The 11,642-nt window shown below is 58.7% G+C and overlaps 1 non-coding gene and 1 pseudogene across 1 annotated transcript; both read left to right on the forward strand.

The window, feature by feature from the left end:
- Nucleotides 1–11,098: 11,098 nt before the first annotated feature.
- Nucleotides 11,099–11,252, forward strand: LOC136682425 (5.8S ribosomal RNA). The gene has a single exon (XR_010798637.1). It is a non-coding gene; the product is annotated as a 5.8S ribosomal RNA (ribosomal RNA).
- A 272-nt stretch (nt 11,253–11,524) lies between these two features.
- LOC136682419 (28S ribosomal RNA) overlaps nt 11,525–11,642 on the forward strand; it is a 4,392-nt pseudogene continuing 4,274 nt past the window's right edge.

Here is an 11,642-nt window from a genome sequence, read left to right on the forward strand (position 1 = left end):
ACTTCCATGGACCCCGGTGATTCGAATTTCAAGCCCGAGGAGGTGCACACCTCCGGGCTAAGGGGATGGTTTGGGTGGCCTCCCCTCTGGATGTGTTCAAAACCTAAGTTGAGACATCCATGGACCCCGGTTATCCGAATTTCATGCCCGAGGAGTGACGCCCTCTGGGCTAAGAGTGGTGGTAAGACCGGCCCCACTCTCTGGAGGTCTAAAATGACTTCCATGGACCCCGGTGATGCGAATACACAAGCCCGAGGAGTGGCACACCTCTGGGCTAAGGGGATGGTTTGGGTTGCCTCCCCTCTGGAGGTCTAAAATGACTTCCATGGACCCCGTTGATGCGAATACACAAGCCCGAGGACTGGCACACCTCTGGGCTAAGGGGATGGTTTGGGTTGCCTCCCCTCTGGAGGTCAAAAATGACTTCCATGGACCCCGTTGATGCGAATACACAAGCCCGAGGACTGGCACACCTCTGGGCTAAGGGGATGGTTTGGGTTGCCTCCCCTCTGGAGGTCAAAAATGACTTCCATGGACCCCGTTGATGCGAATACACAAGCCCGAGGACTGGCACACCTCTGGGCTAAGGGGATGGTTTGGGTTGCCTCCCCTCTGGAGGTCAAAAATGACTTCCATGGACCCCGTTGATGCGAATACACAAGCCCGAGGACTGGCACACCTCTGGGCTAAGGGGATGGTTTGGGTTGCCTCCCCTCTGGAGGTCAAAAATGACTTCCATGGACCCCGTTGATGCGAATACACAAGCCCGAGGACTGGCACACCTCTGGGCTAAGGGGATGGTTTGGGTTGCCTCCCCTCTGGAGGTCTAAAATGACTTCCATGGACCCCGGTGATGCGTATTTAAAGCCCGAGGACTGGCACACCTCTGGGCTAAGGGGATGGTTTGGGTTGCCTCCCCTCTGGAGGTCTAAAAATGACTTCCATAGACCCCGGCGAAGCGAATTTAAAGCCCGAGGACTGGCACCCCTCTGGGCTAAGGGGATGGTTAGGGTGGCCTCCCCTCTGGATGTCTAAAATGACTTCCATGGACCCCGGTGATGCGAATACACAAGCCCGAGGAGTGGCACACCTCTGGGCTAAGGGGATGGTTTGGGTTGCCTCCCCTCTGGAGGTCTAAAAATGACTTCCATAGACCCCGGCGAAGCGAATTTAAAGCCCGAGGACTGGCACCCCTCTGGGCTAAGGGTGGTGGTTAATCCGGCCCCCCCTTCTGGATGTGTTCAAAACCTAAGTCGAGACATCCATGGACCCCGGTGATGCGAAGTGACATGCCCGAGGAGTGGCGCCCTCTGGGCTAAGGTTGTGATAAGCCCGGTCTCTCCTCTGGAGGTCTGTGGTTTTAAAGTGAAAATTTTCTAAGTCCCTCACCTGAGATTTTAAGAAAATCAGGACCCTCCTCAAGCCTCGTAGCGAGTCCGAGGGAGGTTCATCGTTGTCAGCTATGCGAACGAGGTTCCAATGCCTCAAATCCTGTGGGCATATGGTTTCTCAGCCTGGTGCCGTCGGGATATTAGGGAGGCATTAAATCAGACGTAAGTTTGGGTAACAGCGATGCGAAACGCTATGCCCAAAAGAGTGGCTTCCCGATGGGCTTGAAATAATGGGAATGTCCGCTCTGCTTCCCTGGATGTGTTCAAAACCTAAGTCGAGACATCCGTAGACCCCGTTGATGCGAATACCGAAGCCCGAGGACTGGCACACCTCTGGGCTAGGGTGGGGATAAGATATGCCCCCACCCTCTGGAGGTTTTCAAAACCTAAGTCGAGACCTCCATAGACCCCGGTGATGCGAATACCGAAGCCCGAGGACTGGCACCCCTCTGGGCTAGGGTGGGGATAAGATATGCCCCCACCCTCTGGAGGTTTTCAAAACCTAAGTCGAGACCTCCATAGACCCCGGTGATGCGAATACCGAAGCCCGAGGACTGGCACCCCTCTGGGCTAGGGTGGTGGTTAATCCGGCCCCCCCTCTGGAGGTTTTCAAAACCTAAGTTGAGACCTCCGTAGACCCCGGTGATGCGAATACCGAAGCCCGAGGACTGGCACCCCTCTGGGCTAGGGTGGTGGTTAATCCGGCCCCCCCTCTGGAGGTTTTCAAAACCTAAGTTGAGACCTCCGTAGACCCCGGTGATGCGAATACCGAAGCCCGAGGACTGGCACACCTCTGGGCTAGGGTGGTGGTTAATCCGGCCCCCCCTCTGGAGGTTTTCAAAACCTAAGTTGAGACCTCCGTAGACCCCGGTGATGCGAATACCGAAGCCCGAGGACTGGCACACCTCTGGGCTAAGGGGTTGGTATGCTCGGCCTCCCCTCTGGAAGTCTAAAAATAATTAGAAATATTTCTAAGTTCGACAACGAGCACTGGCAGAACTGGACCAAAGACTTCCATACACCCCGGTGATGCGAAGTTTCAAGCCCGAGGAGTGGCACACCTCTGGGCTAAGGGGATGGTTTGGGTTGCCTCCCCTCTGGAGGTCTAAAAATGACTTCCATGGACCCCGTTGATGCGAATACACAAGCCCGAGGACTGGCACACCTCTGGGCTAAGGGGATGGTTTGGGTTGCCTCCCCTCTGGAGGTCTAAAAATGACTTCCATGGACCCCGTTGATGCGAATACACAAGCCCGAGGAGTGGCACACCTCTGGGCTAAGGGGATGGTTTGGGTTGCCTCCCCTCTGGATGTCTAAAATGACTTCCATGGACCCCGTTGATGCGAATACACAAGCCCGAGGACTGGGACACCCTCTGGGCTTAAGGTGGAGGTAAGCCCGGCCTCCCCTCTTTATTAAAAAAAAAACTCTAAGTCCCAACGGCAAATGCCAGAGCTTTAAGCCGAAACTCAAGAGAGTTCGATCGGTATAACTGACTTGACTATCTGCCCTTAGCCCCCGATGGTTCATTCTATATATGCCCGGAGAAGTGGCTGGTTTCCGGGGCCAAAAAAGCCAAATGGTCTCCTATATTCATGCGACGGGTGCCTAAAGGTAAGTTTACCGCCCCCAGTGAACTGCCTAAGGTCCATAGGCCTCCGACCACTGCTCCCTTAGCGGGGCGGTGGAACGGGCCGCCCGCCGACAAAGTTAACTGTTAAACCCATTTAATTTCAATGACCTTTAGTTCCAACTCCCTCCCTGGGGGGGATTGGTTCTATATATGCCCGGAGAAGTGGCTGGTTTCCGGGGCCAAAAAAGCCAAATGGTCTCCTATATTCATGCGACGGGTGCCTAAAGGTAAGTTTACCCACCCCGGTGAACTGCCTAAGGTCCATAGGCCTCCGACCACTGCTCCCTTAGCGGGGCGGTGGAACGGGCCGCCCGCCGACAAAGTTAACTGTTAAACCCATTTAATTTCAATGACCTTTAGTTCCAACTCCCTCCCTGGGGGGGATTGGTTCTATATATGCCCGGAGAAGTGGCTGGTTTCCGGGGCCAAAAAAGCCAAATGGTCTCCTATATTCATGCGACGGGTGCCTAAAGGTAAGTTTACCCACCCCGGTGAACTGCCTAAGGTCCATAGGCCTCCGACCACTGCTCCCTTAGCGGGGCGGTGGAACGGGCCGCCCGCCGACAAAGTTAACTGTTAAACCCATTTAATTTCAATGACCTTTAGTTCCAACTCCCTCCCTGGGGGGGATTGGTTCTATATATGCCCGGAGAAGTGGCTGGTTTCCGGGGCCAAAAAAGCCAAATGGTCTCCTATATTCATGCGACGGGTGCCTAAAGGTAAGTTTACCCACCCCGGTGAACTGCCTAAGGTCCATAGGCCTCCGACCACTGCTCCCTTAGCGGGGCGGTGGAACGGGCCGCCCGCCGACTAAGTTAACCCATAACCACTGATCGTTTAAGTCTTAAGGCCGGTCGGACCTCGTAAAAAGTCTCCCTCTGGGAGGATCACCCAATCTCCACCCCCCCTCCATCTCCAAACCGAAGCAAGTACCACACGGGAACACTCTGTTTGGGGATTCAGAAATAAATGTATTTATTTCGCAGTAAAACATATCAAAGCCACGGGGGTGCAGAAACACGGAGTGAATCCCGGCTGGGTTGCGCTTTGAAGAGGGTCCGGTTCAGGCCGTTTCGAGGGCGGAAAGACGGTTCTCACGAGCCCGCATCACATCGGCCGCAGAGAGGCCGGCTCGGTAGAAGGCCCGGGCAGTGATGTTGGAGTGGCACATGCTTGTCGTCACTCGATCTCTATCTTCGGCCGGCAGAGTCGAAACCTGAAACAGAGGTGCGAGGTGTCAGAAGTAGGAAGGCCGGGGTTAAGAGCCCACATAAGTCGGATTAAGTTCAACACTCACTTGGTTCGAAACAGCCGTGCGGATCAGGTTGAAGGCCACCGCGCCTCCGAGGCCCGCATCCGTCCACGCGATCCGAAGCAGTGAGTTTGGCTTGCGCAGCTGGTTCCCCCTGTCCAAGAACACGAACCCGTCCCGGGCCCCGTGTAAGTCGCTGAGTGCGGTCAACCAGGCCAGCTCTGTGGCAGACAACCCGATCGGAGCGTCCCCGAACGAGGCGTTGGTCTTGTGTTCACGAACATAAACCACGAAGCCGGTGCCATCCGTGGTGCTGGCTTGCCTCAACTCTCCAACCGTCAGGTTGAGAAACACAACCGACCGGTGACCGGTTAAGACAGACAAAAGGCCGAGCAGGTACCCCTGGAGCATCCGTAGCGTCGACCGGCGGGCGGTGTCCCCCGTCCGGGCCGCGTCTATGAGCTCTGGGATTCGGGTCTTAGCGTGGCTTAGGAAGACCCTGAAATCCGAAGGTTGCGGCAAGCGACTCAGCTTCGCTCTCTTCACGCGCTGGCGATGGCCCAGAATCGTGCGTGCGATGTCCCGATGAGCCTTGGCGAAGGTCAGCTTCAGCCTCTGGAGCTCTTCGGGGCTGACCCCGGCGGTCTCTGGGTCGAAGGCAGCGACGTGGGAGACGAACGCCTTGGCGCTGTGCAGGTAACACTTAACGGTTGTCGAAGCGTAACCCAGTTTCTGAAGGCTCTGTACCCAAGTGGGAACGTTCGTGTGATGGACGAAAGACAGGTCTGTGAATTGGCAGCCGGGCGGGGCGCAGTGAAGCAGGAACCGAATAACGTGGCCCCGTCGCTGGCGAGAGTTCTCGATGTCCTTCGGTGACGCGTCGACCCGCAGGTAGAACTTCTGAAAGTCGTCTACCGAACGGCTGACGTAGGTGTCCCGAAACCGATGCGGGATCACGAGCTGCCTCCCCCGGGAGGTTCGCCGTGCCCGCTCGGTCTCTGAATCCGTGTCCGAGGTGGATTCGGCAGGGGAAGACTCGCTCGGTTGGTAGTCGCTGTCGACCGGCTCCGGCGTGGCTTGGCCCGTAGTGGCTTGGCCCGGGGAGGCTTGGTCCGGCGAGGCTGGGTCCGGCGAAGCTGGGTCCGGCGTGTTGGGTCCCGGCGTGCTTGGGCCCGGCGTGCTTGGGCCCGGCATGGCTGGGTCCGGCATGCTGGGGCCCGGCGTGCTGGGGCCCGGCGAGGCTGGATTCGGGGAACAGGATACCGAGGGCGGTGGAGGGTTCCGCGGCTTAGACTGTTGATAGCGACGCAGAAGGTGGATGGTGCGAAGGCGTCGAGCGGCAGAGAGAGCGATCCGAAGGGCGAGGCCTTTGAGGGAATGCGCCGAGCCCAGGTGATCCGCCGGCGAAGAGAGAGACGGCAGGCCGCAGAGAGGGCAGTCGAGCTGGGACGAATTCTCCCCACTTTGGTCCAGTCCCCGGAGAAAGTCAATGTCGGCAGATCCAAGGCGGTGGAAGGTGGTATAATGGGAAGTCAGATCCGTAATGGCTTGCTCGCAGAGCGGGCAAGCATCAGGCGTGGTTGGCTCCGGCGTGCTTGGGTCCGGTGAGCTTGGGTACAGCATGGTTGGGTCCGGCGTGCTTGGGTCCGGCGTGCTTGGGTCCGGCGTGTTCGGGTCCGGCGTGTTCGGGTCCGGCGTGTTCGGTCCCGGCGTGCTCGGTCCCGGCGTGCTCGGTCCCGGCGTGTTCGGTCCCGGCGCGCTCGGTCCCGGCGTGCTTGGTCCCGGCGGCGAGGCTGGATTCGGGGAACGGGATCCCGAGGGCGGTGGAGGGTTCCGCGGCTTAGACTGTTGATAGCGACGCAGAAGGTGGAGGGTGCGAAGGCGTCGAGCGGCAGAGAGAGCGATCCGAAGGGCGAGGCCTTTGAGGGAATGCGCCGAGCCCAGGTGATCTGCCGGCGAAGAGAGAGACGGCAGGCCGCAGAGAGGGCAGTCGAGCTGTGATGAATTCTCCCCGCTTCGGTCCAGTTCTCGGAGGAAGGCTGCGTCGTCCGGTCCGAGTCTGTGGAAGATGGTAAAGTGGAAAGTCAGATCCGTAGCAATGGCTTGTTCGCAAAGCGGGCAGCTATCCATGGTGAGAGACTGACGGCTCCGAGTGAAGGCGACCCCTTATATAGCCCCCGGTTCGTGCATAATTAGGGGTTATGGGCGTTGATCGCTCCCGTTCGCGTTCGACGTTCGCCCATCTTGGGTGTATGAACCAATGAGAACCAAGACCGATAGCGTATTACTGCCAAAATTAGTCCCGGTTTCCGAGCCAGGTGCCGGGCAGAGCGATGGGGAGTGGTCCCCAAGGTCCGTGGGGCCTACCACTGTCATAAATCCGAGTGGCTTCCACTCGGTCCGCCTCGACCGGGTACCTTTAAGGTCAAGTCCCAACCCCGGATCTCGTATCACGGTGGTATTGGGACTGCCTGTGGGTCTATAGGCCACCGACCATCTGCCCACTTGTGGGGCGGGTGGAACGGGCCGCCCCGTCGATTGTTATAAGCCCGTTGTGTCCACCCCGATGATTCGTTCGATGTATGCCTGGGAAGGTAAAACATTCCTGGGCATGGGGGGTCGAGCGTATGAGGGGTTTCCCCCGTCCCGAAAGAGAGAGTTTTCCGACCGATGATTCGTTCGATATGCCTGCCCGGGGAGGGTCAACTTCCCTGGGCACCGGGGGGTCGAACGTATGAGGATTGTCCCCCTTTTTAAACCCATAAATTTGCCCGTGCGCGAGTCGACGGGGCCGCGTAACCCCCCGAGGCGTTGGCCGGCGGTCATCCGCCGGTCCGTGGGATCTCCCGACCTTTCCCCTCCTTTGAGCGGGACGTGGGAGCGCACCACCGGGCCCCCGGCTGGAAACGGCCGGAGGCAAAGAGCGCATTAGAGGTGACACGGATCGGTCTTCCACAGACCGCGGCTGGAAGTTCGCAGGGTCGGCCTACGGGATCCGACCCTTCGTCTTCTTAAACGCAGACTTCCGTAGGCTCCGGGGGGCGAAACCGTAAACCTTTGCCGACCTCCTCGCACTGCGAGGGGGCCAGGATTTGCGGCTTGTCCGCGTATCGGTCCTACCAAGGACCGCGGCTGGAAGTTCGGTGGTGAGCCCTCGACCTTACGAGATTGAGGGCAAAACCCTTCGTCTTCTGAACATCAGACGGCTCCGGTGGTGGCGTACCGTAAAAACCTATGCCGACTTCCTCGCGCTTTGAGGGGGCCAGGATTCTCTTCCATTCTCTTCCCTTAACGGCTGTCCTTCACGGCCGTTCGAGCTCGGTATACGCGGAGCACCAGGGGCAGGCTTCTAAGCCTAAATACAGTGCTTAGAGCGATCCTCCCCACCTTGTGCTCCCAGCCTCCATGGCTCGTGGATGCCCGTAAGAGGCATGTCCGCTTGTCCAGAACGGTTCCGAGGGGGACTTAGTCGGCCGGTCGATCCAACAGTAGGTCCGTTCAACGTCCGCGTCGGTGGTGCCTTAGGGTCGGGATCCGTTTGAGGGAAGGACCCGGCCCCTAGCCTGCACCGTCCGGGCGAGAATCATACGTTTTCCAAGTTGCCAAGTCGATTGCAGACCCCCACAGCGGGGTCGCGTTCGATCCTCTTCGCTGGTGTCCCCTGAGATCACTCTCACGGGCTCCATGCGCCCCCTCTCTTTCCCCGTCCGGGGTTTGAGATCCAAGGGGGGTCGGTCTGGTTGATCCTGCCAGTATTATATGCTTGTCTCAAAGATTAAGCCATGCAAGTCTAAGTACACACGGGTTTTGGTACAGTGAAACTGCGAATGGCTCATTAAATCAGTTATGGTTCCTTTGATCGCTCCACACGTTACTTGGTATAACTGTGGTAATTCCAGAGCTAATACATGCAAACGAAGCGTTGGAAGGGTTCTGGGGGTCGGCGTGAAATGCTCTCCCGGCCCCTGTCCCCCGGATACGTGCATTTATCAGAACCGAAAAACCCTCCCGGCTCCGGTCGGGTCGCTTTGGTGACTCTAGATAACCTCTGGCCGATCGTTAAGCCCTCCGGGGCGGCGACGTATCATTCGAGTGTCTGCCCTATCAACTTTCGACGGTAGGCTACGTGCCTACCGTGGTGACCACGGGTAACGGGGAATCTGGGTTCGATTCCGGAGAGGGAGCCTGAGAAACGGCTACCACTTCCAAGGAAGGCAGCAGGCGCGCAAATTACCCATTCCCGACACGGGGAGGTAGTGACGAAAAATATCGATGCGGGTCCTATGATCCTGTGGAGCGTAATCGAAATGAACTCAATCTATGTCCGTGAGTGATGACCCATTGGAGGGCAAGTCTGGTGCCAGCAGCCGCGGTAATTCCAGCTCCAATAGCGTATGCTAAAGTTGCTGCAGTTAAAAAGCTCGTAGTTGGATGTGGGGACAGGTCTCGGATCCCCTGTACTGTCCGGGATGGCGTGGGGAGCTCCTTCGGGGGTGACCCCCTGTCTCTGGGTGGATGTTGGGACCTGGTCCCTACCCGCCGGTGTCCTCTGCTCGCCGGCCGCGGAGAAGCCCTTAGCTGGGTACTTCACTGCGGTGCACGGTGGGTTGGAGGGTCCGGAGCGTTTACTTTGAATAAAGCAGAGTGCTCAAAGCAGGCCGACACGTGCCATGTCTGACTGAGCTAGGAATAATGGAATAGGGCCCTTCCGCGGGGCTTCGGGGTCTCTCCTTCGGGACGGCTGGTCGTTCCGGAGTGGGGCTCCGGGGCTTCCACGGTCCTATTTCGTGGGTTTTAAGGACCGAGGGCAATGATTAAGAGGGACGGCCGGGGGCATCCGTACCACACCGATAGAGGTGAAATTCGTTGACCGGTGTGGGACGAACGAAAGCGAAAGCATTTGCCAAGAATGTTTTCATTAATCAAGAACGAAAGTCGGGGGAGCGAAGACGATCAGATACCGTCGTAGTTCCGACCGTAAACTATGCCGACCCGCGATCCGGCGGCGTGAGGCTAGCGACCATGACCCGCCGGGCAGCGTGAGGGAAACCACGAGTCTTTGGGCTCTGGGGGGAGTACGGTTGCAAAGCTGAAACTTAAAGGAATTGACGGAAGGGCACCACCAGGAGTGGAGCTTGCGGCTTAATTTGACTCAACACGGGGAATCTCACCCGGCCCGGACACGGTAAGGATTGACAGATTGATGGCTCTTTCTTGATTCTGTGGGTGGTGGTGCATGGCCGTTGGGAGTTCGTGGAGCGATTCGTCTGGTTAACTCCGATAACGGACGAGACCCTGTGCCTTAAAAAGTTACACGGCCCTCCCTTGGGTCCCTGTGGGGGCTTGCGGCCCGAGGGGTTCGTCGGTCGGTGGCCGAACTTCTTAGAGCGATCCGGGGCAAGGCAAAGCCGTATGAGATTCGGGGCCATAACAGGTCTGTGATGCCCTTAGACGCCCGGGGCCGCACGTGAGTTACACTGGCTGGTTCAGCATGTGCATCCATCCTATGCCGAAAGGCCTGGGCAATCCTATGAACGCCTTCCCCGCTGGGGATAGGGGATTGTAACTTTTCCCCTTGAACGAGGAATTCCAAGTAGTCGCGGGTCACCAGCCCGCGTCGATTAAGTCCCTGCCCTTTGTACACACCGCCCGTCGCTACTACCGATTGGATGGCCTGGTGAGGTCCTCGGACCATCTCCGAGGTGCCCCTTTACCGGGGGGTTGCCTCGTTGAGGTGGGAAGTCGATCGAACCTGGGCATCTAGAGGGAGTAAAAGTCGTAACAAGGTTTCCGTAGGGGAACCTGCGGAAGGATCATTAACGGTGACCTGGCCACGGCCGGTTGTCGAGTCGGACTCGAGAGGCCAAACCTCCCCCGGCGGGTACCTTCAAGGTATGGACCGCAGAAGCCTCGTACCTTTCGTCGTCGGCCGACGTGAGTCTCTCCCCCTCCGGGTGGGTGGACGTAGCGAGCCGGCTTCGGAACTCGGGGTTATGCGAGGACCGCCTTAGGTGCATAGGTACCCCGGTCCGCCCCCCTCGTTCGCGGGGGGGAGAGTGGCGCCGGAGCCGCCCGCCGGGTCGTTAAACCAACCATTGATCGTTGAAGGCTTGATTGTGCGTGCGCGAGTCAAAGGGGCTTACTCACCCCCAGGGCGTTGGCCGGTGCTCGCCGGCCTCGGTGGGATCTCCCTGAACCCATCCCCCCGGCACAGGGGGTGGTGGTGGACGGGAGCGTACCGCCGGGCGAAACTCTTTCCCCTCACGGGGTTGGAGCGGAGCTTAAGAGCGCATGCAAATACCCCGATGTTGGCTTCGCAGAGACGGACCGTATAATAGTCTAAGGCCGGTGCGCGAGTTGAAGGGGCCTCACGAACCCCGGATGCGTTTAAACACCCGAAGGAGACGGCCGGTGCCCGCCGGTCCTGACTAGGTGGGATCTACCCAGCGCCTTCCCCTAAGCGGGGGACTTGGGAGCGTACCACCGGGCCTCGCTCATACCCTCCGGGGTGGAGAGCTTGGCTTTGAGCGCACGCCTGAATGCCTTAGACCGGGACCCGTAACGCAGCGAACCAAACCCTGGGCCTCGCCGGGAACGGTGGGGCCTAGACCCGGTCTCCTAAACCACGTAAGTCTCGGGCACCTACTCGGGCGATCGTCCCCCGGGCCGTAACTCCTCGGTCCGGTGGTGACGCCCAGGTTCAATGACCTTCCCCCCTCCACGGGGGGGAAGGCACCCGGCTTGAAATATTGTCAAACGTTGTCTCGTGTTCGAATGGCTTCCTTCGCCCGGCCTGTAACGGGCCGGGCACAAACCTCATACAACTCTTAGCGGTGGATCACTTGGCTCGTGCATCGATGAAGAACGCGGTAACCTGCGTTAAATAATGTGAATTGCAGAACACAGATCATCGATATTTCGAACGCACATGGCGGCCGCGGGGGTCCATCCCGCGGCCACGCCTGTCTGAGGGTCGGTTTACCCATCGATCGGTCTTCCTAGACCGCGGCTGGGAGTTCGCAGGGCCTCCACCTCGGACGGCCCTTCGTCTCCCTAAACCCAGACTCGGGCCTTAAACCCGACGTGTGGCGAGAGCTCCGGACGTAGGGAGAGCCATTAGGTCCGGGTCCAATCCGTCATAGTCTCTCCCCGCTGGGCTCTCCGCCGCCGTCGGAGAGTGGGTACCGTAATACGGCGAGCGGCCGGGGGGTTCGCGCCCCCCGCGCCCCGCAAAACAGTCTCGTAGTGCGACCTCAGATCAGACGAGACAACCCGCTGAACTTAAGCATATCAGTAAGCGGAGGAAAAGAAACTAACAAGGATTCCCCTAGTAGCGGCGAGCGAAGAGGGAAGAGCCCAGCGCTGA

This window comes from Hoplias malabaricus, unplaced genomic scaffold (assembly GCF_029633855.1).
Source record: "Hoplias malabaricus isolate fHopMal1 unplaced genomic scaffold, fHopMal1.hap1 scaffold_123, whole genome shotgun sequence".
Lineage (NCBI taxonomy): Eukaryota > Metazoa > Chordata > Actinopteri > Characiformes > Erythrinidae > Hoplias > Hoplias malabaricus.